Source organism: Bubalus kerabau, chromosome 2, assembly GCF_029407905.1.
Source record: "Bubalus kerabau isolate K-KA32 ecotype Philippines breed swamp buffalo chromosome 2, PCC_UOA_SB_1v2, whole genome shotgun sequence".
Classification (NCBI taxonomy): domain Eukaryota; kingdom Metazoa; phylum Chordata; class Mammalia; order Artiodactyla; family Bovidae; genus Bubalus; species Bubalus kerabau.
In genome coordinates, this window is record NC_073625.1 from 16,434,864 (window position 1) to 16,460,552 (window position 25,689).

The following is a 25,689-nucleotide window of genomic DNA, read 5'->3' on the forward strand; positions in this document are numbered from 1 at the left end:
CCCCAATCCCATCAGCCTAAGTGCCTGCTTCTTCTAACAATATTTAATTTTAAAAATATCATGCCTTCTCTGTAATATAAAGAAAATAACTTTGTATGTAATAGGTATTTCAGTATGTGTGCTTGGCCATACGAAGGCATCACGATGTAGCCACGTGCTAAGCCTCTGTGTAGAATCATCAGTTGTGAACATGGGTTCTCCTTATGGAGACTCTGTGGACAGACAAAGGGCTGTTTAACTGGCACTGAGTTGCCTCGAGCAGTGATGCGGTTTTCTGAAAGGGTGAGTAGGTCTGGGTAAAGACTAAACAGTAGTACGATTTCCCCTTAATTTACATGGTTCTTACATTCTTGAAAATTCAGTGTAAATTGAAACTAGGCACGAAATACAAGCTTTGGTGTGTATATGGCAGATAAAGTTGGATTCTAGGCTCACATAATTAAAAACAGGGTTTTAACCTCCATGGCACGTGGGACACGGGACATTTCTTCTCTGTGAACTGCGTTGTGCTTTGCAAGTTGTCTGGCATCCCGGGTTCCCAGCTGTGAATGGCAGTTCGCAACCCCTCAGTCACTGTGATATACCCGCCCCTACCTTCCCTTCCCTGGAAAATTCCCACCCGCCTTGGGGGTCTTGCTCAGTAGTTGAGAGCTACTGGCCTGGGCAGTCCCCTGTGGGACTGCAGCTCATGTTCAGATAGCACACAGGCCCTTACGCCTTCACTCCAGACCTCTCTTCTGGACTCCGTATCTGAATAACCGATTGTCTGCTTGTATCCATTTTATGGGTCACAGACTCACCTCCAGACTCAGATAGTGGGTGCAGTGTCCATCCGTTTACGCAGGGTAGGGAAGTAGGGGTCCTTGGAGCCCCGTTCCCTTTACCCTCTGTGGGAATCCAATCCATCATAAAATTCTTTTGATTCTATTTCCTAAACATGGAAAATAGTTCCTAAATGTTTTCTCAAATCTTTTCATCCTCTCAAGTTCCATCTTCACAGCTTTACCCTAATCCACTGTAACTCTTACCTGGTCCCCCCACAGTGGCCTCCAGCCCACCCAGCTGCGTTCCCCACCCCACCTTCTCTGGCTACACTGATTTTTCTTGTGATCCCTCTTACATTAGACCTTAGAACAGACTGGAATGTTCTAACTCCCCTTAGAACTGGAATGTTCTGACTCCCCTCTGGAATGTTCCTTCTCCTTCTTTGTTTATTCCACCCATCTTTCCATCTCAGCCTGGGTCACTACCTCCAGAAGCCCTCCTGGACCTCTCTGACAAGGTCAATCCCCTCTTATGGGCTCTCATGGCATTTCATAACAAGTTGAGTTCTGGTCTTCCATTGACTTATGTGAGTGGCTGATAAATGCCAGCCTCTTCCACTGTATAATGTAGGCTCCAGGAACACAGAGGCGTTTCTCATTTTGCACATCATTGTATCTCCGATACCGGCCACAGTGCCTCGCACACAGTAGGCCCTCAGTAAATACTGAGCGTTCCTGAAACTTGAAATGAGATTGTGGCCTGAGTGGTGACCAGTTCCATTCTGTGACAAGAGGGGGCAGCAGAGAGCTGCGAGAGGAGCAGCCTCTGGTTTGTCTTTTAGGTTAGAAGATGCCCTTTGTCAGGCTGTTTTAATCGGGAGTACAGGGGAAAAGAAGGGGAGAACACATGAGTGGAAACAGAGAAGAAAACAGGAACAGATTATCCAGAAGAGAAGTGGAGCCACAGGGAGAAACTTGTAGCTGGTGTTCGGTAGAGGAGCCTGGGGCGGGGCTGGAGTTGGGAGGGGAGCTCTGATGTGACTTGGGCAGGTCTGTGGCTTATTTGCTCCTCAGGAGGCCTCTCTGGGGTTGGAAAGATTCCTGCTCCAAGAAACCGAAAAGCTGTTGGTGATGCAGGTGGAGGCCTAAAGCAAGCGGTGAGGCCAGTTTCTTCTTGCTGGCGTGGCTTTGTTTAGAAGCTTGTGATACGTGGTGGTTGTTCCATCCCTTGAGTGGGAGATGGGACTGATTGGGGGGAAGGGGAAGGAACCTAGGGGTGCCTCGGGACATGGCAAGAGGAAAGGGGGGAAACTAACATTTCCCAAGTACTCTCTGCGTTACAGGCACAAAATAGACCTAGAAGGTCTGTCTTGTCCTCATTTGAACGATGAGGGTGCTGTGACTCAAAGTTATGATAATATGCCCCAAGTCATATTCGTACAGCTAAACTGAGTTGTGTGTGTTTTTTTTTTAATTCCTAACTCCCTTGGCTCAGAAACCCACATTCTCTCTCAGATACTCTGGTGACTTCTTAAAGACTTTGGCAATGGCCTTTAAAAAAAAACTTATTGTGCCTAAAGAGAAGCAGACAGAGCCTTTTCGATTATGTGCCATGTTGGTAGAGTCAGTGTTTATACTAGAAACTATTATACCTGTTTATGAACTTGTTGACTTTCAGGAAAGCAAGTGTGCCATAAATATAAAATACTGCAATTTAATCTCTGAAATGATGGAGTTCCACTCAGCTTGGGGTAATCATTCCATGATGTCCATAAGTCAAATCATTATGCTGTAAACTTATACAGCATGGTGTATCTATCATATCTCATTAAACTGGAAGAAGAAAAAGAAAAACCAAAAAATTATTTGCAATGTAACTGACAGGTTATGATCTACGATTTCCAACAAAGAACTCAGAATCTGAAATGTCCAAGTTCTATATGGCATGTTTGCCAGGGGCAGAAGTTTTGCAAGGATTATCATTCTGATTTTCTGTGGGTGGGTACAGGCTCATCATACGGTGCTTTTGGTCAAAATGTTTATCAAGGGAGTACTGATGGGGGACATCCCTTGGTTAAGACTCTGCCCTTCTACTGCAAGGGGTGCAGGTTTGATCCCTGGCCGGGGAACTAAGATCCTGCATGCGGCTCCGAGTGCCCCCACGCCCTCAAAAAGGGAATATGGATGTAGGAAATAAGGTCTCTGCTTATGGGTTAGAAGCTAATATCAGAATGACCTTGAGCCAGGTAAAGAACTTCTGACCTTGAATAGAACTGTTGGAGGAGGAAGATTAGAAGAGGGTGCTCCTCTGGAGAACCCAGCCCACGCTGCTGTAGTATCGATACAGCAGGATCGAACACTCAGGTCCAAGTGCATGTTTTTGTCATCAGCAGAGCGAGGGTGGGACAGGAGGGGGCAGCCACTCTGGGGACAGAAAACTGTTGGAGTTGGGGGAACCACAGGGCTCCCTCCCTTATCTAAGGGAGAGGAACAAATCTTGGAGCTGAATATGTGTCGAGATACTGACACACGGTATGTCAGTGTTTTGGCAAGGAAAGGTGGGTGATTTTATCAAGGAGTAAATAAAAGTTTAGGAAGAAAGTGCGTTCTTTTCATTGCGAAAGTATGGTGAAAAGTGGGTATTCTTGGGTTTTGTTTTTTTTCTTTTGAGAGGGGATAGAGGGTGTCAAGGGGGACCTTCCATCATTTAATCTCTCCATTTTCTCTCCAGAAATCATTTCGATCATATTCTCTGTGTTGCCTTGTCCATATTCCTTAAATATTTGGTTTAAAACAGTTATTCCTGACAACAATGAACACTTTCATATGAGACACTTCATCCCTCCAAATTGCCCACAAATAGCAAAATGAGTTCTGAAATCAGTCACTTGCTGGACTTACACATTGCTCTTTGAGCACTATATTTGATTTTGTAGGCATATACCCTCAAAATATTGAGGAAATGGCAAACATATAGATTCATTTCCCCTGTTGAATAAATAGTTGTTAAGAATTCAGGACACATTTCCCCGTTAATCATGACTAGGTTCCAAGACCTGCCAATCAAAACCTATTGAATCCATAATGAAGCCAGACCATAAAACTAATAGTCCAAACCTGATTTTGGGGTCCTAGAAATAGGAGACTTACTCCATGGAGAGGATAGAAGATCCAAGATTAAGAGAGCATGTGACATTTGAAGATTTAAGTAAATTTAAGAAATCAGTCCTGAATGGAAGGACTGGTGTTGAAGCTGAAGTTCCAATACTTTGGCCACCTGATGCAAAGAACTGACTCATTGGAAAAGACCCTGATGCTGGGAAAGATTGAAGGCAGGAGAAAGGGACAGCAGAGGATGAGATGGTTGGATGGCATCACTGACTTGGACACGAGTCTGAGCAAGCTCAGGGAGTTGGTGATGGACAGGGAAGCCTGGCGTGCTGCAGTCCATGGGATCGCAGAGAGTCAGACACGACTGAGCGGCTGAACTGACTGACTGATTTCCCATGACTTGACACTAGAGGGCAGTATGTACAGTCAAACCTCATAATGGAAACAGCTCTTGGCCTTATCATTTCCAGCTATGCTTTTTTATGTTCAAACGTCACCCCTTAATTTTTAATTTGCATTACATAAATAATGGGAAGAAGACATTAAAATTATATACAACTATAACAAAGAACAACTTAGGAGGATAAAGAATTTTGTTTTAACCAAAGTGAAAGTGAAGTCGCTCAGTTGTGTCTGACTCTTTGCGACCCCATGGACTGTAGCCCACCAGGCGCTTCCATCCATGGAATTTTCTAGGCAAGAGTACTGGAGTGGGTTGCCATTTCCTTTTACCAAAGTACTGCATAAACAATTTTAAAAATGAGATAGTATTAAAAGATGTTTAAAAAATTATTGGAGTGTAATTTATTTACAATGTTTTGTTGGTTGCACAGCAAAGTGAGCCAATTATACATGTACATAGATACCTTCTTTTTTAGGTTTTTTTTTTTCCCATGTGGGCCATTACAGAGTATTGAGTTGAGTTCTTCTTAACAGCTATTTATTTAACTGGGGAAATGAATCTATATGTTTGCCATTTCCTCAATACTTTGAGGGTATATTCCTGTGCTATGGCACCCCACTCCGGTACTCTTGTATGGAAAATCCCATGGACTGAGGAGCCTGATGGGCTGTAGTCCATGGGATCACGAAGAGTCGGACACGACTGAGCGACTTCACTTTCACTTTTCACTTTTATGCATTAGAGAAGGAAATGGCAACCCACTCCAGTGTTCTTGCCTGGAGAATCCCAGAGACAGGGGAGCCTGGTGGGCTGCCGTCTATAGGGTCGCACAGAGTTGGACATGACTGAAGTGAGTTAGCAGCAGCAGCCTGTGCTATACAGTAGGTCTTTATTAGTTATTTATTTTACATATGATAGTGTGTACATGTCAATCCCAATCTCCCAATTTATCCTCCCCTGCCTGACCCCCTGGTACCATAAGTTTGTTTTCTACATCTGTAACTCAGTTTCTGTTTTGTAGGTGAGTTCATTTGTTCCCTTGTTTAGATTTCACACTGACTGCTATTGTATGATATTTGTCTTTCTCTGAATTAAGTTCAGTTAAGTATGACAGTCTCTAGGTCCATCCATGTTGCTGCAAATGGCATTGTTCATTCCTTTTTATGGCTGAGTAATATTCCATTGTATATCACATCTTCTAAACTTTTTTTTTTCCTAATTAAGAGAAAATTCTCTTTCCCTCTCCCCTATACTTCTGTTTCCTGTAGTTTTCCTGGAATTTGTGTTCATATTTCTAAATAATATGTGCATACTTGTATTTCTTGAGATAGTTATTTAGTTTATTTTTAATGACATCAGAAATCATTTTACTATATAATTGTTAGAATTTTAAGTTTTCATCTTTGCACTTTTCATTCAGCTTCAACAGTCATCAATCTTCTCTAATTTGTATCTAACCATCCCCACATTTCTCCTTGCCCTCCTAATTATTTTAAATAATTTCTAAGCATTATATCATCTTACATTTCCCTTTTGGATATTTTTACCTGGAGCTAATAATTGTCTTCAAATGATTGCTTAATTTTTATTAATTATCATTTACTTTATTTTAGCAGTTTTCCATTTGAGATATATATATATATATATATCTCCCATATATATATATATATATTCCATAGATATATATACCTATCTATGTAGGTAGAATGTTAGTATGTATAAAACAAATGAATTTTAGGTACATAAATAAAGTTTAACATTAAAGGGTCTGTGTAGGGCGAGTTTATCCTCCTTCAGAATTTTGGAAGATTTGCACCAGTGGGTTCTAGAAGTCCACTGTCATTCTGATCCTTTTTCCTTTGTAAGTGAACTTTGTGACCAGTCACACAGGCTCGTTTAGTTAAGGGACATTAGATTTCTGATTTTAGTACAGTTTTCTGTCTTTGAAGGAAAGATACCGTAAGTATTGTACTAACTAAGAACACTCTGGAATTGGGTTCACCTTCATATTAGGTTATTACCTTTTTGAATCTGGTAGTATTTTTCTTCCCATTCCTTTGTAAATAACCAGTTTTCTAAAAATTCATAGTGATGTTTTTTTTTCCTATTGGGATGGACTCTTAGGCCTGTGATTGACTGGCCAATATTTTCTATCTTGCTTTGCGTGGCTCTGAGGCTGGGAGTGAATTGACCGGATCAAATTGCCGTTCCAGTGGTACAGTCATTGCTGTGTTTTTGAGGCCTTTATAAACTTCATGCTGGTGTACTCTTTATTCCCAGGGCTTCACTTTTGCTTTCCTTGGTTCTTCTACGTCTTTGAAGATATGTTGAAGGCTTCTTCAAGAAAGTAGCTTGGTAATGTTGATTTTAAAGGTCGAGAGTTTCACTGCTGGTGGAGGATTTTACTGTCTTAGATCTTTAAAGATAATGAAAATGTGTAGTCAATAAGGATGGGTTTTAAGTACGACACATTGTTATTTAGGGCTTCCCTGGTGGCTCAGTGTTAAAGAATCTGCCTGCCAATGCAGGAGACATTCATTTGATCCCTGGGTTGGGAAGATCCCCTAGAGAAGGAAATGGCAACCCACTCCAGCATTCTTGCCTGGGAAATCCCATGGATAGAGGAGAGGAGGCTGGCGGGCTACAGTCCATGGAGGCGTAAGTGTTGGACATGACTGAGCTAGTAAACAACAACAATTGTTATTTAATCATTGCTCGAATGTTAACTGTCAAAATGGTTCCCTTGGCCTATATAATGTCCATGAGGAGGTGTGACCCGATGTCCATCCAGAATTGGTTGGAAGCGCCTGTTCTGAGCTGTGAACGGTGAATGCCGGTCAAGTATAATTAAGAGTTTTGAGCTTCAGGACTCTCTGATGTGCTTAGTGAGGTTCACACGTGCTTTATTTAGACCTGGTCATGGCATGGTCCTCTAGATAAAGGGTCCCCAACCTCTGGGACCTAAGGCCTGATGATCTGAGGTGGAACTGATGTAATAATAATAGAAATAAAGCTCACAATAAGTGTAGTGTGCTTAAGTCACCCCAAAATCATCCCCACCCCCGACCAGTCTGTGGAAAAATTGTCTTTCAGGAAGTTGGTTCCTGATGCTGAAAAGGTTGGGGACCGCTGCTCTACATTGCTCCCTCTTCGTTTGGCCTGTTATTGTTTTAAACCCCAAATGAAGATTGTCTAAAGACTGCTTTTCTGATTAACTAATGGCACCGTGCAGTTTTTCAGGCTGAGACAGAGCCATTCTGTAAACGCATCCTCTTCAGCGTATCTGCAAGGGAGCAGATTAGTAGAAATACTACTCCGTGGTTCATCTTGGCCTCGTTCCAGCTGTGCTGTAGATTAGACACTACTTCGGCATTTCCCTGTCTCTCTCCTTCATCCTGATTTTGTGTTATCCCGTCTTAATTTTCTTATGTACCTTGGATCAGCGAAAGTGCTATTTTTCTCATAACGTCATTCACCGATTCTAATCCTCTCACTCCTTTCATGCGAGCTCAAAGATATCTCTCTGGTGCCATTATTTTTCCTGAGCACTAGCTCCAAGTTACCGGGGGAGGATTTATTTTCAAGGCTTGGCACCTGAATGGCCTGGACCGTAAAACCCAACCGCTATCCACGGCTCGTTATTAGACGGGAGGGGACCTGAGGATACAGTAGGAAACCTGAGTGAAACGGGGTCTGGGGTGGTCATCAGCGCCAGGCGGCTGGCCCGAGGGGTCCGCCTGGGCAGATGGCGCTGCACTGGGGCCCCTGCATGCCCGCTCAGCTCCAGGACTGTCTCTCATGTTTCCCCGGGGCCAGGATCTCGGCTATGGACCAGACTTCATTACATACCAGCAGATGGGAGAGTCAGCCCAGTTACTTTCCATTTCCCAGGCGGGAAATAATTCTGGGAAGACGTTTGGCTCTGCGGGTGCAGCGCGAGGAGGCGCTTTACTGGCTAGCAGGAACCAGCAGACATCTGGCACATGGCAGTGTACACGCATGCACACACCCGAGGCTCAGGCGTCTCTTATCCCTCGCCAGGTATGTAGCAAGTGGGAGAACTTCTGGCTTTTCGCTTGAGAAGTTTCCAGTGCAAGTTCATGGGAGCGCCAGCTGGCCGGACTGCTCTCTGCTTCCCCGTTCACCACCAGGAGGCAGAGCCTCCCCTCCTGTGGGCCTTGCAAGGTCACAGCCGTCCCAGGGCTGCCCAGCAATAAGGCAGAGTCCATCCATTCCAGCCTCGGATGCCAACAACCTGTAGTGCCTCCCAGATCTCTGGGCAGCGTTAGAATCAAGGAAGAGACGGAGAACTGAGAAGTGATGGTTTCCTGGGAGCAGGGCAAGATAATATTCTAAAAAACCAAATACTCGAGGTTGTGAAGGGTAGGATCACTTCATGATTGGCTGAAGGGCACCAGCTTGACTTCTCTGGTCCCCTTGGAGGTACCCCATCCCTCCATCCTGAAGGCCTGTGCCTCCATTCCCTAGTATCTCGCCAACTCTCAGATGTTTCCTCGAAGTGAGTAGATAAGACCTCAGGGTCAGAATGGAGACCACCTCCTGAGCAAAAGCCACCTCGTGCATTTTCATTAGATTAGGTTCCCATGGTCGGAATTGTCTCTGTTTATGTTGGGCTGCCCTAATGCATTGTTCAGAAGGCACTACCCTGCCTCCTTTGCTGTTGTGCCCCGGGTCTTCTAGTCTTCTGATGAGTTCATGGTTATAACAACAGCAAAACACTGCAGAAGGGGAGAACCGTGGCCATGCTTTTCTTTCGATATTTCCAGAGAAAGAATCTGTACAATTTCCTGTAATGGAGGGCTGCACAAGCTCTGAGTGAATTTATTTTTCACAGGGACTGGGGCAACAGGTGGCTGCCTTAGCTTCCTGTAAGCGTAGAGTTGAGAGTGACCGTGGATCTTTGACCTTCCTCAAGCTTCAGGGAGCTCTCCAACAGCATCCCTAAAAGATGTTGCTCCAGTCTGTCCTGCATCCTTTGGGTGATGGAAGATCTGGCTCTTTTTTTTTTTGGCTCCATCACGCAGCATGTGGGATCTTAGTTCCCCCACCAGGGAGCGTACTTGCACCCTCTGCAGCAGAAGCATGGGGTCTTAACTGCTGGACTGCCAGGGAAGTCCCTCACTCTTATTTTTAAAATCAACTCATGTCATGTATACACTACCGTGTGTAAAATAAATAGCTGGTGGGAAGCTGCTATATATAGCTCCGTGATGACCTGGGTTGGGGGGATGGGGGTGGTTAGGAGAGAGGTCCAAGAGGGAGGGGATTTATGTATCCACAGAGCTGATTGGCTTGATTGTACAGCAGAAACCAACACTACATTGTATAGCAGTTATACTCCAATAATAGAAATAAAATAAACTCTTGGAAGGTTAAGTTTACATATAACAAATGCACACATTTTAAGTCAGCAGTTGGTTGCAACTTATAGTTAAGATATAGAGCATTTACCCACTCCAGAAAATTCCCCTGTGCCTTCTGTAAGCCAGTCTGCCCTACTCCCTCTTCTCTGCTATCCCTCTGGTCTGATTTCTAGCACCATCGATTCTGGTTTTGCTCATTTAGAGACTGTGGACTGTCTTTTGTCTGGCTTCTGTCTCAAAGCATATATTTGAGACTCCTCTCACTTCCAATCAAAAAGAGATGAAACTTGGGACTCTCCTGGTGGTCTAGTGATAAAGACTTCGCCTTCCAACATATGGGGTGCGGGTTCGATCCCTGGTCGCAGAGCTAAGATCCCACATGCCTCGCACCCAAGAACCAAAACAGAAACAGAAGCAGTCTTGTAACAAATTCAGTCAAGACTTGAAGAGAAGAAGCAATGAGACTCTGATTTGTAGCCCACACTGTAGACGTATCTGACAGGCAATAAGACTCCTGCCTGCGTCTGTTGAGGGCCTGGACATTGTTTTCTTTGATGGGAGTGTGGTCTGGGGGGTGACTGACTGTCCCGAGTTGCCCGGGGCTCAGGTAGTTCCTAGGGTACCGGATTTTCACTGGTAAAACTGGAGATGCCCCAGGCAAGTTGGGATGAGTGGCTCACCCTGGCTTCTGTACTAGAGGCGGTGAAGAACATTAGGCTGCCAGGGGAGTGAGCGTCTAAACAATAGACAAAGGACAAGAAAAAGGGACATGTTAGGTTTCTTCACCTTGAGTCTCAGCTCCATAGACCTGGCTCCAGGAGAACCCTCCGCGAGCCTTGCAGTTGGAGGGTTTGCTGACTTTGTGTCACTTACCCGGTTTCAACTGATTTTTTAAAATTTTGTTTATTTTTTAAATTTTTCATTGGAGGATAATTGCTTTACAATGTTGTGTTAGTTTCTGCCGTACAACAACATGAATCAGCCATAAGTATATACATATATCCCCTCCCTCCAGAGCCTCCCTCCCCACCCCCGCCCCCATCCCACCCCTCTAGGTCATCACAGAGCCCTGAACTCAACTGATTTTTGTAAAAAAAAATTTTTTATAGTTTAGTTCCTTATTTTATTAAGGACGTGTTATGTTTCATTACTTTTCTACTTTCCAGAATACTCCTTTAAGAGCTCCAGCACTGCCAGCTTTTAATACTTTTCAATGTAATCAAAAATTGTGAAGCCCTATTGAAAGCACGAAGATCAACATTAAAATAATAATAATTATTATTATTTCAAGGTGCTTAGTTTGATGGGGCTCCAGCTTGGTTATTTTGATGTGTTTAATTTTAAAAATCCAACCACTTTTTCGACTGAGTTACAAGGCTCTGCCCTAAGGTGGCTTCTCTGAGGATGTGTGCCAATCTCTCGTTTATATCTGAAGTAATTCACTCACTGCATGTTAGCTGGACACGTTTACTTGTTGATGGTCAAGGAAGCTGTAATCTGCCTGCTTTCCTTTTGGGGCAGATGAAATTCCTGGCAGTTGACTGAGTCACATAATTTCCAACATAAATTCTGAAACATAATGCTCTTGTAAGCAAGCATGCTGGATTCCAACGGAAATCTTTCAAAAGTAGCACTGGGGTGAGGTGGCAGTTCTGGGCTGTGATTTGGGAGCCTTTATGTGCCATATAGAATTTGTGAGGCTTTTTAATGCTTCTCTTCAGAGAGGTGTCCCATTTTTTCCCTTTAAAAAAAAAGGGAAGAAAGAAAAGAACCCTTTTGGCTCTGCTGTGCAGCATGTGGGATCTTATTTCCCTGACCAGGGATCAAACCCTTGTTGCCTGCCTTGGAAGCTCAGAGTCTTAACCGCTGGACCACCAGGAAAGTCCTGCCTTTAATTTTTTTGGTTTTTAAAATGTACACAATTAAGGCATGAACAAATCACTGATGCAATTTAAACAATAAATATAGTAAGTGAAAACGTTCAACCTTACTTTCTCAATCCCTTTTCCAGTTAGATTTTCCTTCTAGAATTTTTATGTATAATTGAATTCAGCCTGTAGTTTTTTTTTTTTTTCAGCCTGTAGTTTTGTCTGTTTTTTTTTCTTAAACTGAATCATACCATAGATATATATTGTTTTTTTTCCCATTTAAACATGTTTTAAAGTTTTTTTTCATATTAGACTATATCAGTTTACTTCATTATGTCTAAAGTTATGTTGATTCAGTAGTATGGCAGTACCTACATTTACTTAACCATTCTCCTGTCCATGGTTATTTAGGTTGCTGTTTTTCTGTTACATTACCATGAACATACATATGTCTTTGCCTATATGTACTCTTATTTCTCTAGATATTTGATAATGGAGTTATTGTGTCAATGGATAAATTAAATTAAATTTTGGTATACACTGCCAAATGGGCCTTAACAAGGCTGCACCAATTTCCCCTCAAAGTATAAATTCTTTTAACATGTGAAAATTTTGAAACAAAATGAAAATGGATAATTAAATTTTGCAAGCTCAAACAGCAAATTGAGAATTTGCTCTGTTTTCAATAAAATCTTATTTATTGCTTACTTATACATCTGATTTGTATAAAGCTCAGAAAAGACTTTAGACACTTGGCTTATTGATTTAACTTGCCAGTTATAATTTCATGGACTTTGCATGAGCTCAGGATTAGAATGAGTTTTAATGATTTTCCATGACTGACTGCTAAGATGTTTCATTAGAATAAACACTAATGAAAATGTGGTCAGCATGGAATTCTCTAGAACTCTACCTGTGGAGAAGGAAATGGCAACCCACTCATGTATGCTTGCCAGGATAATCCCATGGACAGAGGAGCCTGGTGGGCTACAGTCCATCGGGTCACAGAGAGTCGCACACGACTGAGCCACTGGACATGCACGAATGACCTCCGCCTGAAAGATCTCCTGTATGGAAACTCAGCTAAGAGTCTAGTTCTTTAGTATTTCCTTACCATCCTATTAAAAAAAATGTATTTATTTTTGGTTGTGCTGGGTCTTTGTTGCTTGGAGGGCTTTCCCTACCTGTGGTGAGTGGGGGTACTCTCTAATAATTGTGGTGGTTTCTCTTGTTGTGGAGCACTGGCTCGAGGCGTACAGACTAGGCGGTTGCCACTTATGGGCTCTAGAGCTGGGGCTCAGTAGTTGGGGTGCACGTGCTTAGTCACCGTGAGGCATGTGGGATCTTCCCGGACCAGGGGTTGAACCTGTGTCCCCGGCATTGGCAGGCAGACCGCCATCCACTGTACCAGACTAGGGAAGTCCACTATTCCATGTTTAATTTTTATAACTCACTAATCCTTTCTCACATCATTGGCTCTGTCAGTTTTTTGCTTTTTGCAGAGAGTTAATAACTGGATGCTAAAGTGGTGTGAAGACTTCGTTATTATTATTGTTTTTTTAATGAGCAGTAGTATCACTAGTCTACCATGAAGTATTGTCGTAAGTAATTAAAATAAAATTGCTCTACTTGTTAGAGCAAATGAGGCAGGAGAAAAGTCCTAAGATGATGTAGTGATTTTTCTCATCATTTCTTCTCTTTCTCCCTAACAATATATCCGTTTATGTTTAAAGAAACCTGTTGACCTCTTCGGGTGGAGATGCAGGTCATGAAATCAGACATCTAGGATTGTGAACTGAAATTCTTGTTTGCTTGTGATGGCACTGATATATTAATAATTTGCCAATGGCACTTGTGGAAAAGATTTCTTTTTTATTTTTATTTTTTTTTAAGATTTCTTTTTTAGAATTCTCAGTGGTTCCACATTTGAGCTCTATTCCCTTGACACATGCTTGTCATTAACACCCTGTTTCTTTTTTAAAAAAATCATTTATTTATTTATTTTTGGCTGTGCTGAGTCTTTGTGCGGGTTTTCTCTAGTTGCGGCGAGCGGGGGCTACTCTATAGTTGCAACGTGTGGGTTTCTCATTGTGGTGGCTTCTTTTGTTGCAGAGCACAGGCTCTCAAGTTTGCCCTTCAGTAGTTGTGGCTCACAGGCTTAGTTGCCTTGCGGCACATGGGATCTTCCTGGACCAGGGATCAAACCCCTGTCCCCTGTATTGGCAAACAGATTCTTAACCACTGGACCACCAGGGAAGTCCCAACATCCCATTTTTACTTTTACTTCTTTCTCTTTCACTACCTCTTCTTGCCCAAATAAGCTTTTGCAAAATAAGACCAAAATGTATTTATATTTATTTCCCAAATATCGTTGAGTACCTGCTATATCCAAGATACTATGTTAGGTTCCACAGCAAAGATGAAATAAGACATGGGTCCTCAAAAGCCCCTCTGTCTGCTGGGGGGCTGTACAGATGCTCACATAATTATACTTGAGTGTGAGAAATGTTGTAGTTCAGGCTTATGCAGAAGACCACGAGATAACTGAATAGGGAACGATGAAATGAGGAGCAGGGCAGTTTGGAAAACTCATCTTTCAGATGTGTCCTCCTCCTCAGGTCCGTTGGCAGTAACAATTTAGCCTGTTTTAGAAAAAGAACAGAAGGAGCATTGTTCTTTTTCAAATTTAACATCTCTGAAATCAGCATGTATTTTGCCTTTCTGTTGTTCAGTCGCTCAGTTGTGTCTGACTCTTTGCGGCCCCACAGACTGCAGCACGCCAGATTTCCCTGTGCTTCACCATCTCCCGGAGTCTGCTCAAACTCATGCCCATTGAATCGGTGGCTCCATCCGACCATCTCATCCTCTGTCACCGCCTTCAGTCTTTTCCAGCATCAGGGTTTTTCCCAGTGAGTCAGCTCTGTGCATCAGGTGGCCATGAGCATTTCTAGTCTTCGTTCAGTCACTGCCCATGGAGCATCACCAGTGATGCAGCTGAGACTATCTGTGTGGGCATGAACTGGGCTGTCCTTCCACCTGGCACGAGGGGACCACTGCATCTGGTGGATGTTTCCATCCCCAAACCAGTGAAGGGCCATTTGAGGAAAATATGAGTCAAGGTGGTGTCAGAAACCTTTCTTTGACGGCTTCTAGTCACACCGAGAAAGCATCGGCATCAAAAGTTGGGAATGGGTGTCAGTGGTTTGGGAGAAAAATCTTGGAGACAGTACTGGAGCACTTTTTTAAACAGTCTGTATTGCCAGCAACCTTTTTTTCTTTTTAATGGAGTTGTATTTGACTTACAGTGTTGTATTAGGATTGCCAGCAGTCTTAACAGCACAGAACAAAATAGTGTGTTCAAAAAGAGACATCAGAGATTGGAAAGTGATTCAGAAGAGCTGGACTCTGTGAAAGTGTGTTAGATACTTAAACAAATTTTCACCTCTATATTTCTCACAATATTAACAGGAGTGATAAGTGATAAAAAATGTATGAGAAAATCTGAAAGAGTTCTTTCAGTAAGTATAAATAAAAATTCTCAGTATGTGGAAGCATTGTATCAACAGTTTAATTGAAAATATTTTTATTTTCTTTATTTTTGGCACACCTTGTGGGAGGCAGATCAGGGATCAAACCCGTGCCTCCCTGCAGTGGAAGAGCAGAGTCTTAACCATTGGCCCTGTGGAAAAGTCCTGAAATATTTTTCTTAGTGACACAAAAAATAATAGTACATCATATAATTTATTTTTCCTGGATTCGATTCAATTAAATGTGACTGCCTTCCTTCCTTCCCTGGTTCCTCCCATTTTTAAAAAAATGCACACGTGCGCACATGTGAGTGTGTGTGTGTGTGTGTGCGTGTGTGCGTGTGTGCTCAGTTGTGTCCAACTCTTTTCGACCCCATGGACTGTAGCCTGCCATGTTCCTCTGTCCGTGCATTTCTCCAGGCAAGAATACTGAGTGGGTTGCCATTTCCTTCTCTAGAGGATCTTCCCGAGACAGAGATCAAACCCACGTCTCCTGCATTGGCAGGCAGATTCTTTACTGCTAGTGCCACCTGGGAAGCCCTTTTTTAAAAATGTGGAACATAAAAGAAACACAGGAGAGGGATCTGGGTGCCTAAGGGATGAGGAGGAAGATACTGTTTCTTACATAATCTTTTGTTCACTTCATTTTAATTTTTATGAAAGCCATACATACTCCAAATTTAGAGAGCGAATAGCTATCTTCTGATGTTACCACTTAAGACTTTTATCTGACTCCTTTGGTTGCTATCGCCAGATCTCTAAGTATTCTAACATAGTGCATGCGTGCTCAGTCACTCAGTTGTGTCTGGCTCTTTGAGACCCCATGTTCCTCTGTCCATGGAATTTTCCAGGCAAAATTACTGGAGTAGGTTGCCATTTCATCCTCCAGGGGATCTTCCTGGCCCAGGGATGGAACCTGCATCTCCCGGGTCTCCTGCATTGGCAGGCAGATTCTTTACCACTGAGCCAAGTGAGAAGCCTAAGTAACACAGGGATATTACTATTTCATAATTTTTCAGCGTTAGGCATTAACTTCTGACTCTATCTTGGAAGATCAGGATTTATTCTTTTACCTTTTTTTGCTCAACACACACATACACACTCCCCTTTTAGAACCCTTGCCTTCCACTTTCATTATTATATTCGATAGATCAACACTCACCATGCATTATATGGCCACCCAAATGATATTCATGGATGAATCAGTACACTGATTACTTTTCTTGTTTACCCCGAGTTAATAATTAGATTTTTTTAATAGCTTGATTTTTTTTGATAGAAAAATTCTTTAATCAAAACAAGTTTACATGCTGACAACTTATGGCTTAACTAGAATAAATCTGTCCAAGTTTAAATTGTGTAAGGACCAAACAGATATAATAGCCAGAGTTCCCTCAAAACAGTGGGTCCTAGTTCCATTGTAAGACCTCTCAAAAGCAAAACTCCAATTACTGAAATGATTCCAAGTTTTCATAAAGATGAAAAACAATTACCCCAGAGGTCAAAGCATGCAAATTCATGTCACACGCAAACACTGGTATTAAGCCTTTTCCCTGTATTCCTAGTTTTCAAACATGAGAAGCATCTTTTAAGCTACTGCAAACCACCAACTGACCTGGTATTCAGAATATCTTAGAAATGCTGTTTGTTAAGGTTGTTCTTAAATTTTGTGTTAATCTTGGTTCACTCTCATTTAGTCCATATACATGAATATACAGACAACTTCTTTACTTTTGTCTACTGCCTCAGAGTAACTAGCTTTTTGCAATCCTGTCACATGTATGCATTAGAAATAAAAATTCCCTTCCCATACAGCCATGTTTTCAAATACGTTAGTTTCCTTATATAGTATTTATTTTTATTTACTGCAAAAAGCATTATGGATTGCATTTTTTCCAATTTAAAAAATACTTAATGACTTCTTTAATGAGTGGGACTTTTTAAAAAATTCAGAAACTTGAGACATTTCTCAAAAATAAACTTTTATCATCTAGTTTTCAGTTTCAGCTACTACTACCTGTAAAGGATCTTAAATGGTTTAACCCTAAAAGCCAAATTCATTCCTACATACACCACTGCTTACTGCAGGAAACTCATGTGACTTTCACGGAATTCTCAGCCACAAAACTAAATTACCTTCAGAAGTTAACATGAGTTTTGCACCTCCTAGAATTGTCAGTTCAATGTCAGTTGGGTATCTAGTTGTCATACAAAAAGACATACAGATGCACATTGTTACAAAGCAGCAGGACAATGTAGCACAAGGTAGACAGATTGAAATCAACTTTGGATAAAAGAAAGGAGGGTGTGAGTACTTGTATAGAAGTAACATTTTATCAACCATAAAAATGCTTAAATTATACAAAACCCACAACAGTGAAAAGACAGCCTGGTAAATCCAAGATTTGTAAAAACGATGCACAAAACACATAGTATCTGAGAAAAGAGGAAAGGTTTATACAAGTAGCAGTTTTAAAAATGTAACTTTTTTCTACTATCAATTACACATTAACATACACACACTAAATGAAAATATACTACAACCAATGTCTGGAAGAGCAGTTTAACATTTCCTAAATGAACTTCCCCTCACATTCACTGTATAATGTAGCTGTTAATATTGCACACGTACAATTAGCAATGTTTAGTCACTTTTAAAGAAAGATAAGGAGATTACTCCCTCAAAACAAGTTTCAAACATCAAAACCTATGCTTATAAAAATTTAAAACTTTCAGCAGTCTAAATATTTCAAATGAAAACCATTGCAAACTTCTCAAATGTTCTTTATATTCCAGGTATGTCAACCTTATCTAATTTAGAATCTTTCAGAGATATTGCAGTCTCTCTCTCTTCACTGGATGGCTTTTTCTTCCTGCTGGCCTCGGTTGTCCTTGCTTTCTTCATTGTTACCTCCATCGTGTTGCAGTTGATTACTGTCTTGAGCATCCGATCCTCCATTTAGACCCTTTGAACCTGTTTGTTCCTTTTCTAGCTTTTTGTTTGGCCCTTTCTTCCCCTGATCCTCGGTTTTATTTGCTTCCTCATGCTGTCCTTGTTCAGCAAGAGATTTGTTTAGCACTTGTGTGATCACAGAATCTTCTTCACCAACCAAAAACATGTTCTTAAACTTGTTATACAACATTGCAGACTTTTCCATGATAACCTAACTTTGAATTGCCGTACTTTGAAAAAAGCATTATCATCTCTGTGTTTTTGAGCTTGTTGCATTGTGTGATCTGAAGTGAAGCCAGTTCATCCAAGGCCTCAGTACATCTGTTGACATCAAGATTATCAATTTTGAGTGAATTGTTAATTTCAGCAGGTATTCTTTGAAGTGGAGAATCCATTGATGTTTCTTGCTTCTTTTTTTTTTTTTTAATTTTATTTTATTTTTAAATTTTACATAATTGTATTAGTTTTGCCAAATATCAAAATGAATCCGCCACAGGTATACATGTGTTCCCCATGTTTCTCGCTTCTTCTCCACTTTCTTAACTTCTGGCTTCTTTCCTTCATCTTTTTTATGTTACTCAGTTTCCATTTGCTGTTCTTGCTTGCGTTTTCTATTGCGGCTTCTTTCTCCTGTTGTCCTTTGAGCATATTCCCTCTATGAGCAGTTTCAAAGTTTCCCCCACCTTTTCTCTTCACCTTCTTGATCATCTCCTTCCTCTTCAGAATCAGAGGTTGATGTAACCCCTGTTTTGGCTAAATCTTTCCTTTTTGATTCAACTTGCTTTTCCCCCTCTTTTTTTAATCTCTTTTCTTGGCTTTTCTTTTTCCTTCTGGCCTTCTTCATCCTTTTTAAGCTGTGTTTTAGGTTGTTTTTCCTCTTGCCCCTTTTTCTTGCTTTTGTCTTCTTCAGTTATCATGTCGCTCTCTGAAGGACAGGGCTGTTTGGCCGTTTGGGGTCTGCCTCTTGGTTTTGGAGTCGCGACCTCTGTAGCTGGAGCGTGTCCTCTTTGACTCACTTTTAGATCAGCAGATGCTGTTGCTGTAGCCACTACTCCGGCCTCAGTTTCTACTTGATTTTCTGGCTTTCTCTTCCTCCCTCACCCCCAGCTTTTGCAGTGGTTATGTCAGTTGCTTTCGTAACATTCATTGCTGGCTTTTTCTTCATGTTCGGGGTCTTCCTGTGAAAACACTTGTTTCTTTTTCTTCAACATCAGATGAGGGGTTTGACTGTTTAGCTGATGCCTGTTGACTTGAAAATTTCACTTTCGGATTGTTATCCATCTCCCATAAACTCTTCATTAAAGCCTTTTCATTCATTTGGTTGGCCCTACTTTGCCTTATTTCCTGAGGAAGGAAATACATCCTTTGGGCCTATAAAAGCAGTCTCATGAGTTCCAAAAAAGAAAATCGGAAGTTTGTTTGTAGGGTGGTTTTTCAGCTCGGTCAGGAACTTCATCTACCCAAGCTGGCCAGTGAGGATAGCCTTTCACCTTGGCGAAGATGAGGACCCCAGGTTTGAACTCGCGAGTCGTATTTCAGCGGCGAGGCCGGGTCCGAAGCCCAGGAGGTGCGGCGGCGCGGACCGCAAGGGGATCCGGGAGGGCGGACCGGGGCTGGGGCTCCGGCGGCGGGATGCGGGGAGGATGCCTCGGGGTGCCAGCCGCGACTGCCTACGTCCACGCAAGCCACTCACGCCACCGGCTGCCGCAGAGGCGTCTCAATGGCTCCGAATAGCAACTGCCGCCGCCGCTGCCCTGCTTGATTTTTTAAAAATGTTTATCAGAAATTCAGCTTTCAACTGTCTGACCAGTCAGAAGTAAATATTCCTTTTTTTCTCCTGCCCTAGCTGTTTGCCTTTGTATTATTCTATGTTGAATTTGGATGGCATCACCGACTCGATGGACATGAGTTTGAGCAAGCTACGGGAGTTGGTGATGGACAGGGAAGTCTGGCATGCTGCAGTCCATGCGGTGGCAAAGAGTCGTACACAACTGAGCGACTGAACTGAACTGAATGTTGAATTATTATACCCTGGTGGCTCAGTGGTAAAGAATCCATCTGCCAATGCAGGAGACCCGTCTGCCAATCCTGGATTAGGAAGGTCCCCTGAAGTAGGAAATGGCAACTTACTCCAATGTACTTGCCTGAAAATCCCATGAACAGAGGAGCCTGGCGTATTGCAGTCCATGGGGTGACAGAAGAGTCAGACACAACTGAATGACTAAGCAACAACAAGAAATGTTGAATTAGAGCTAATGGTTTAATATTTACATTTATAATCATAAGATACCTGAGACCTATTTGGTTCATGTTTGAAGCCACAGAGTTTCTAACTTAATGTTTTCCAAGTAGGAGGGTTCAGTGAAACCTTGCTCTTTTGGGTTTCTCTGAGTTAGTGGTGGTGTCTCCTGTCCCCAAGTACGTCGCCTTCAATAGCGGGATTCAGAATGTGGGGCAAAGAAACATCTGAATGTGGGTTTAATATTAGAGAGTAAATTCTCACGTGCCTTGAGAGAGACCGCAAACCCTAACCAGGGCCATGAAAGTTTCCTGTTGAGCAGAACTTTCTGGAACTTGTCAAAGTGGCTGTGCTAACAAGCCCTGGTGACAGCAGCCCCTGTCTCCCCAGGCAGAGAGAGGGCAGTGCTTTGGCTGCATGGCACAGTGTTATTTCTGCTCCGGTTTCTCCTTGGTCTTCACAGCACTTAATCCTCACTTTTTCTAATTATTACTGGGAAAGACACTGAATTTCTTTTTTTCACGTAGATTTAGAAACTGTCCAGTACTTAAATTGGCGGTTAAGCTTATTGCAGACAGCTGGGGCAGGGAGGTAGCAATTGTAATAGTTTATCTCAAAAACTAAAAGTTGTTTGGGCTTTATGATTTAATCCAAGGCAGGAAATGAGAACAAACTCAGTGAGGTCACTGGAAGTTCAGCTACAGCTGAGATGATTAACAGTAGGTGTGATTTATGAGCTATTGCTGTCTCCCACAATAACCATATTTTGCTCATTGTTTCATTAGCTTTTATATCTTTTGGCCATAGACGTGTTCATTTCTGAGGGGTAAAGGCTCTTTAATAAAATCTTTTATTTTATTAAAGCAACATGAAAGTCTTTATCTCTTTTTAGATTGTGCCAGAAATACAGCAAAGATGATTTGTAATTTGTGATAAAACTTAGAATATGGTCAGGTAGAGTTTCCTGGAAGACCTTCCCTTCTACCTCATCATTCTTTGTACTACCTAGGTCATCAGTAAGCCTGGAGTGCTGCTGTCCACGGGGCTGCAAAGAGTCGGACACGACTGAGTGACTGAACTGACCTGAGGTCATCAGTATTCTGTATATTTTTACTAGCAACTCAGAGAGAGACTTTTAAACATAATACCTGGATGAAGAATGTGCTTTTGATTTCCAGTAATTTGAGGGTTCCTTTCTTAAAGGGAGTCTCACCTTCTGATTTTATATTTTCTCTCCTTAAGTAGAAGGCTTGCATTTTTTCTGCCTCCACGTCCTCACCGGATGGAATAAGAGATTAAACAGAAAGGTCGTTTTCTTGGAAAATGGAAGCCTGGGAAGTGGTAACAAGGGGGTAGAATTATGAAGAAAGATAGCATTTTTAGAAAAATCAAGGAGAAAGAAACCAAGAGAAAACTCAGAACAAAACTTGGAATAAAAATTGTAATCAGATAGAAATCTCAAGTTTTGGAAACGGGCTTATGTATTAATCATAGTCTGAAAGGAATAAAGATTATCTTAGGTATTTCAAACAATAGGAATTTATTACAGGAATTGATTACAGAGGGGTTGAAGGATCAGTAGAGCGCAAGAAGAGAGAGGAAGACTGTGTAACCTGTGTAACTGCAGAGAACTTTGGGTCCATTTTGGGTGGAGATTGTTTAAAAAATGGCAAAATCTTCCACATACATGATGTTTTGTTCCCCATAGGGATTCCAAGGAAAAATGAGCATAAAAAGCTATTTATTGGTCCATCTTGTCAAAGCTTGAGGAACTGCTCAGATCTCTGGGGCTCTACACTGGGCAGCAACTCCTGGGTATTCTGGAGTCCTGTGTTGGAGCTAAGATTCCAAATATCTGTGATGTCGTTTCTGTAGCTTTATCCTTGGCCTTTTAAAGTGTGTCATGTGCCAAAGGTTATGATAACTCCAGTTCTGTGCACCTGAGATCTATTTTTTAAAAAATGAAGCGTTATGCTGAGAGGTAGAACTCCTGGCTTACTGTAAGAGCTTTAAACCAACCTTGGTGATGACGTTGATGGAGAAAAAGAAGACCCATAAAGGAACGGGTTTCAGAGCAAGATGGCTAATTTAGTCAGAGCCCCGTACTTTGTGATTGTCTCTGGACTCCCCAAGCAGAATTTTTCTGAATGCTGCTAGATATCTGGTCAAAGCTTCGGGGAACAGTCTGGATACAGTATAAATTTAGGATCCATCAGTAACTAGGTTGAGTTAAAAACCTCAGTGGAGATGGAACAACAGTAGTTATGTAGGCCTGTTTTAGAATAAATCATTGAAAAAGGAGTCATTTTTAAGAAAAAGTACTAAAAGGAGGTGATCACCCCTCCAGTCGCTCCTCTTCCTCCCCAACCGTATTGGGTGTCACTGTTCAGAAGTTTTCAGTCCGACTTTGTATCCTTGTGGAAGACCTGGGTTCGATCCCTGGGTTGGGAAGATCCCCTGGAGAAGGGAAAGGCTACCCACTCCAGTATTCTGGCCTGGGGAATTCCATGGACGGTGTAGTCCATGGGGTCGCAAAGAGTCGGACGCCGCTGAGTGACTTTCACTTTGTATCTTTGGTTTAAGGAATAGAAAAGGTACATCAGGCGTCTGTGTAGTTCAGAGCTTGAATTCCGACCTCCCAGTAACCGTGTTTGAAGAGGATCATATGCACCGTGAATTTGGATACTGGAATGTTTATACTTGCTCAGGAAGAGTCTGTGTGGTCTTCCTTCAGCTGTTCCCCTTCATGTGGGGCGAAGAGTCCACAGACCAAGGTCACTTGTTCACCTGTGCCCACAGAGCCCATGCTTCCTGACTGAGGCATCACACTGCACACACCAGGATGCCAGAATTCCTTGCCCCCAAGGCCAAGGTGGAGCCCACTTCCAGACCTTGCACTGGGCTGTTCTCTGCTTTATCCTCCCAAGGTCAAACTGGGCTGCTAGTATGCACCCCTGGGCTTGATAGACGGCTGGGGGTGACTGCAAACGTGTGGAGTGTAAAAGAAAAATTTCAGAGACTTCCCTGGCGGTCCAGTGGTTAAGACTCCCTGCTTTCAATGCAGAGGGTTTGATCCCCAGGTTTGGGAACTAACATCCCACATGCTGGACATCGCAGCGAAAAAAAAGAGAAAAATTCTACACTAGACACACTTGTTAAAAACAGCAAGGAAGATTTTACTGGAGTTACTGTAGTAGAAGAGAGAGGCTTTGGTATAGAACTGAGCTCAACTCCAAGTCCAGCAAAGACAGCTGGGGACTGAGAGCCAGCAAAAATGAGGAGTCAGCAGAGAGCAAGTGACTAAGAGGACATCAAAGGCAGGAAGATTTTTGCTAAACTGGCATAACAGGATTCTTGCTAAAGGCAGACTTTAGCCATTGAGTGTGGAGATTGAGAAACTTGTTCAGACATTGAGGGTTGATGGTCGGGGTGGGGGGTGTGTCTCACTAAACCAACAAGCAGGATTCTTTGCTGAAACTGGGTTCTGTGGGCCAAGGGGGGGGGGCTGCTGGCCAAGCTTGAAGAGTGATGAAAAGAGCACTCGTGATGGAACTTGGCCTTGCAGATTGAGGTCAATTTTCGGTGTCAATGTTTGCAAGATCCCCAGAGTGTGGGACAGAGCCAGGGTGGAAGGAAGGGGGTCCAGGCACCACTGCCTGCTAGTCTGGAACTCGGAGGAGCCTGAGAGTCCTGAACTTGAACCTGGACTTCGGCTGCAAGTTCCTTTGAGAGACTTGAAAGGTGGGGCAGAGGTGTCTTGGTGGGGGCTCTTTCAACCGGGGAGAAACCTTACAGACACACTCAAGTGCTTCCTGAGGTGGCTGGTCAGTGGGGAACAGAGAGGGAGAGACCCCGAGGAGGGAGAGCAAATGGGTGTTTCCTTTGTGGTCTCCTGAGTGAATGGGGGGCAAGGTCTGAGCGAGTAGGTGAGGGTGAGTCAGCAAGTGAGGAAGAGTCGTCTCCCTTCTCCTCTTGTCATGCCCTGCCAAGCCCCAAGAATCGTGGTTTGTAGTAGAGAAAGATGTTCATTTTGAGTAGATGTTATCCATGTTTGGTGTGAACTGTTGCTTTGCGTGATTTAAACAAAAATCATGAGTTGTGTATGTATGGTAAAGGTAGAAGACAAAACATTTAACAGCCTGTTAGATTGATTTATAGCCTTTAAATATTCAGGCATATGGCGGGTGGGACTCTGTTTGCACTCTTGCCTCTGGCCCTGCGCTGTTAGGAAGGGAACTGCAAAGTTATTGACTGGCCTGCAGCACCGGTTCGGTTCAGGGTGGTCTGAGAGATTTCCATGCTTAGAGGTAGAATACACAGATGCCTAGCTGAACGTGTATCATCGAGAGAGGTCCCTGAGCCCTGGGTGTGTTAGGAACTGGGCTAGGCAGCAGGAGGTGAACAGCAGGCTGGCGAATGAAGCTTCCTCTGTATTTACAGCCGCTCCCCATTGTTCGCATCATCACCTCCTGTCTGCTCAGCAGCAGCATTCGATTCTCGATCTCGCAGTTCACAGAGGAACTTGAATCCTACCGTGAACTGCGCATGTGAGGGCCCTAGGTCGTGCACTCCTGAACAGGATCATCCCCAAACCATCCCCCCTTCCCCAATCCATGGAGAAATTGTCTTCCGCAAAACCAGTCCCTGCCCAGTGGTCAGTATCTTCCAGGAAACCAATTTTTCCCGGTGTCAAAAACATTGGGGACTGCTAGGCTACATGACGTAGAATTGATGTAACCGTCAGATAAGCAGACTCATGAAGAGAGATGGCGGGAGAAGAGAGGAGAATATGGGTCTGGAAGTCAGGACCTCTCCCAGAGTCCCTCTGAAGTGGTGAGAGCCAGGCTGTCTGCAGAAGTGTGTGTGTGGTATTTTTAGGTAACCCTCAGAAACTTACAGAAAATAAACAATCTGATGGGCCATGTGGGTAAGTCTAGAAAATTCATGTGAAATGAATTAGCCGTGGACTATGCAGATGATAATATTATCAGAGAGCCCCTTGGCCTAAATTGTTTTCCTCTGCAATTTTAGATCCTTCTATTGGGGTTTTTTGCAGGATCACATTTTACAGGCCATACCATTTTACAGCAGAGGTCCTTTTTTTAAAAACAGGTGACCTTTGGGGGACATTGTGTGGGAACATTTCTTTTTTCTGAGTTAAGGCATGCCTCTTCCCAAGGGGACTGGGTGTAAGCTGGGTCATATTTCTGTGAGTGTCATGGGACTGCCAAGAGTCGGTTATTCAACAGCATCAGCATTGTAGCGGGGCCAGTGGTCTCTCTGGTCCTTTGCCATTAGCCAGTCTGAAAATTCTGGTCCCTACCAGGGATCTTTAACTTCAGATACACAACTCAAACCAAACTTTCTTCGTAGAGTGGGGTTAGTAACATGTGTTGCCTCCTGCTTTTCCCAGTTTGTGTGGGAATAATAACAGTATATG

General features: G+C 42.8%; 1 protein-coding gene and 1 pseudogene across 2 annotated transcripts in view; one reads left to right on the plus strand and one right to left on the minus strand.

Moving 5' to 3' along the window:
- The window catches only part of FUT10 (fucosyltransferase 10), a 77,296-nt gene that overhangs the window by 36,151 nt on the left and 15,456 nt on the right, over positions 1–25,689 (plus strand). The gene's annotated exons all lie outside the window — the stretch shown is intronic.
- LOC129642904 (PC4 and SFRS1-interacting protein-like) lies at positions 18,585–19,539 on the minus strand (annotated as a pseudogene).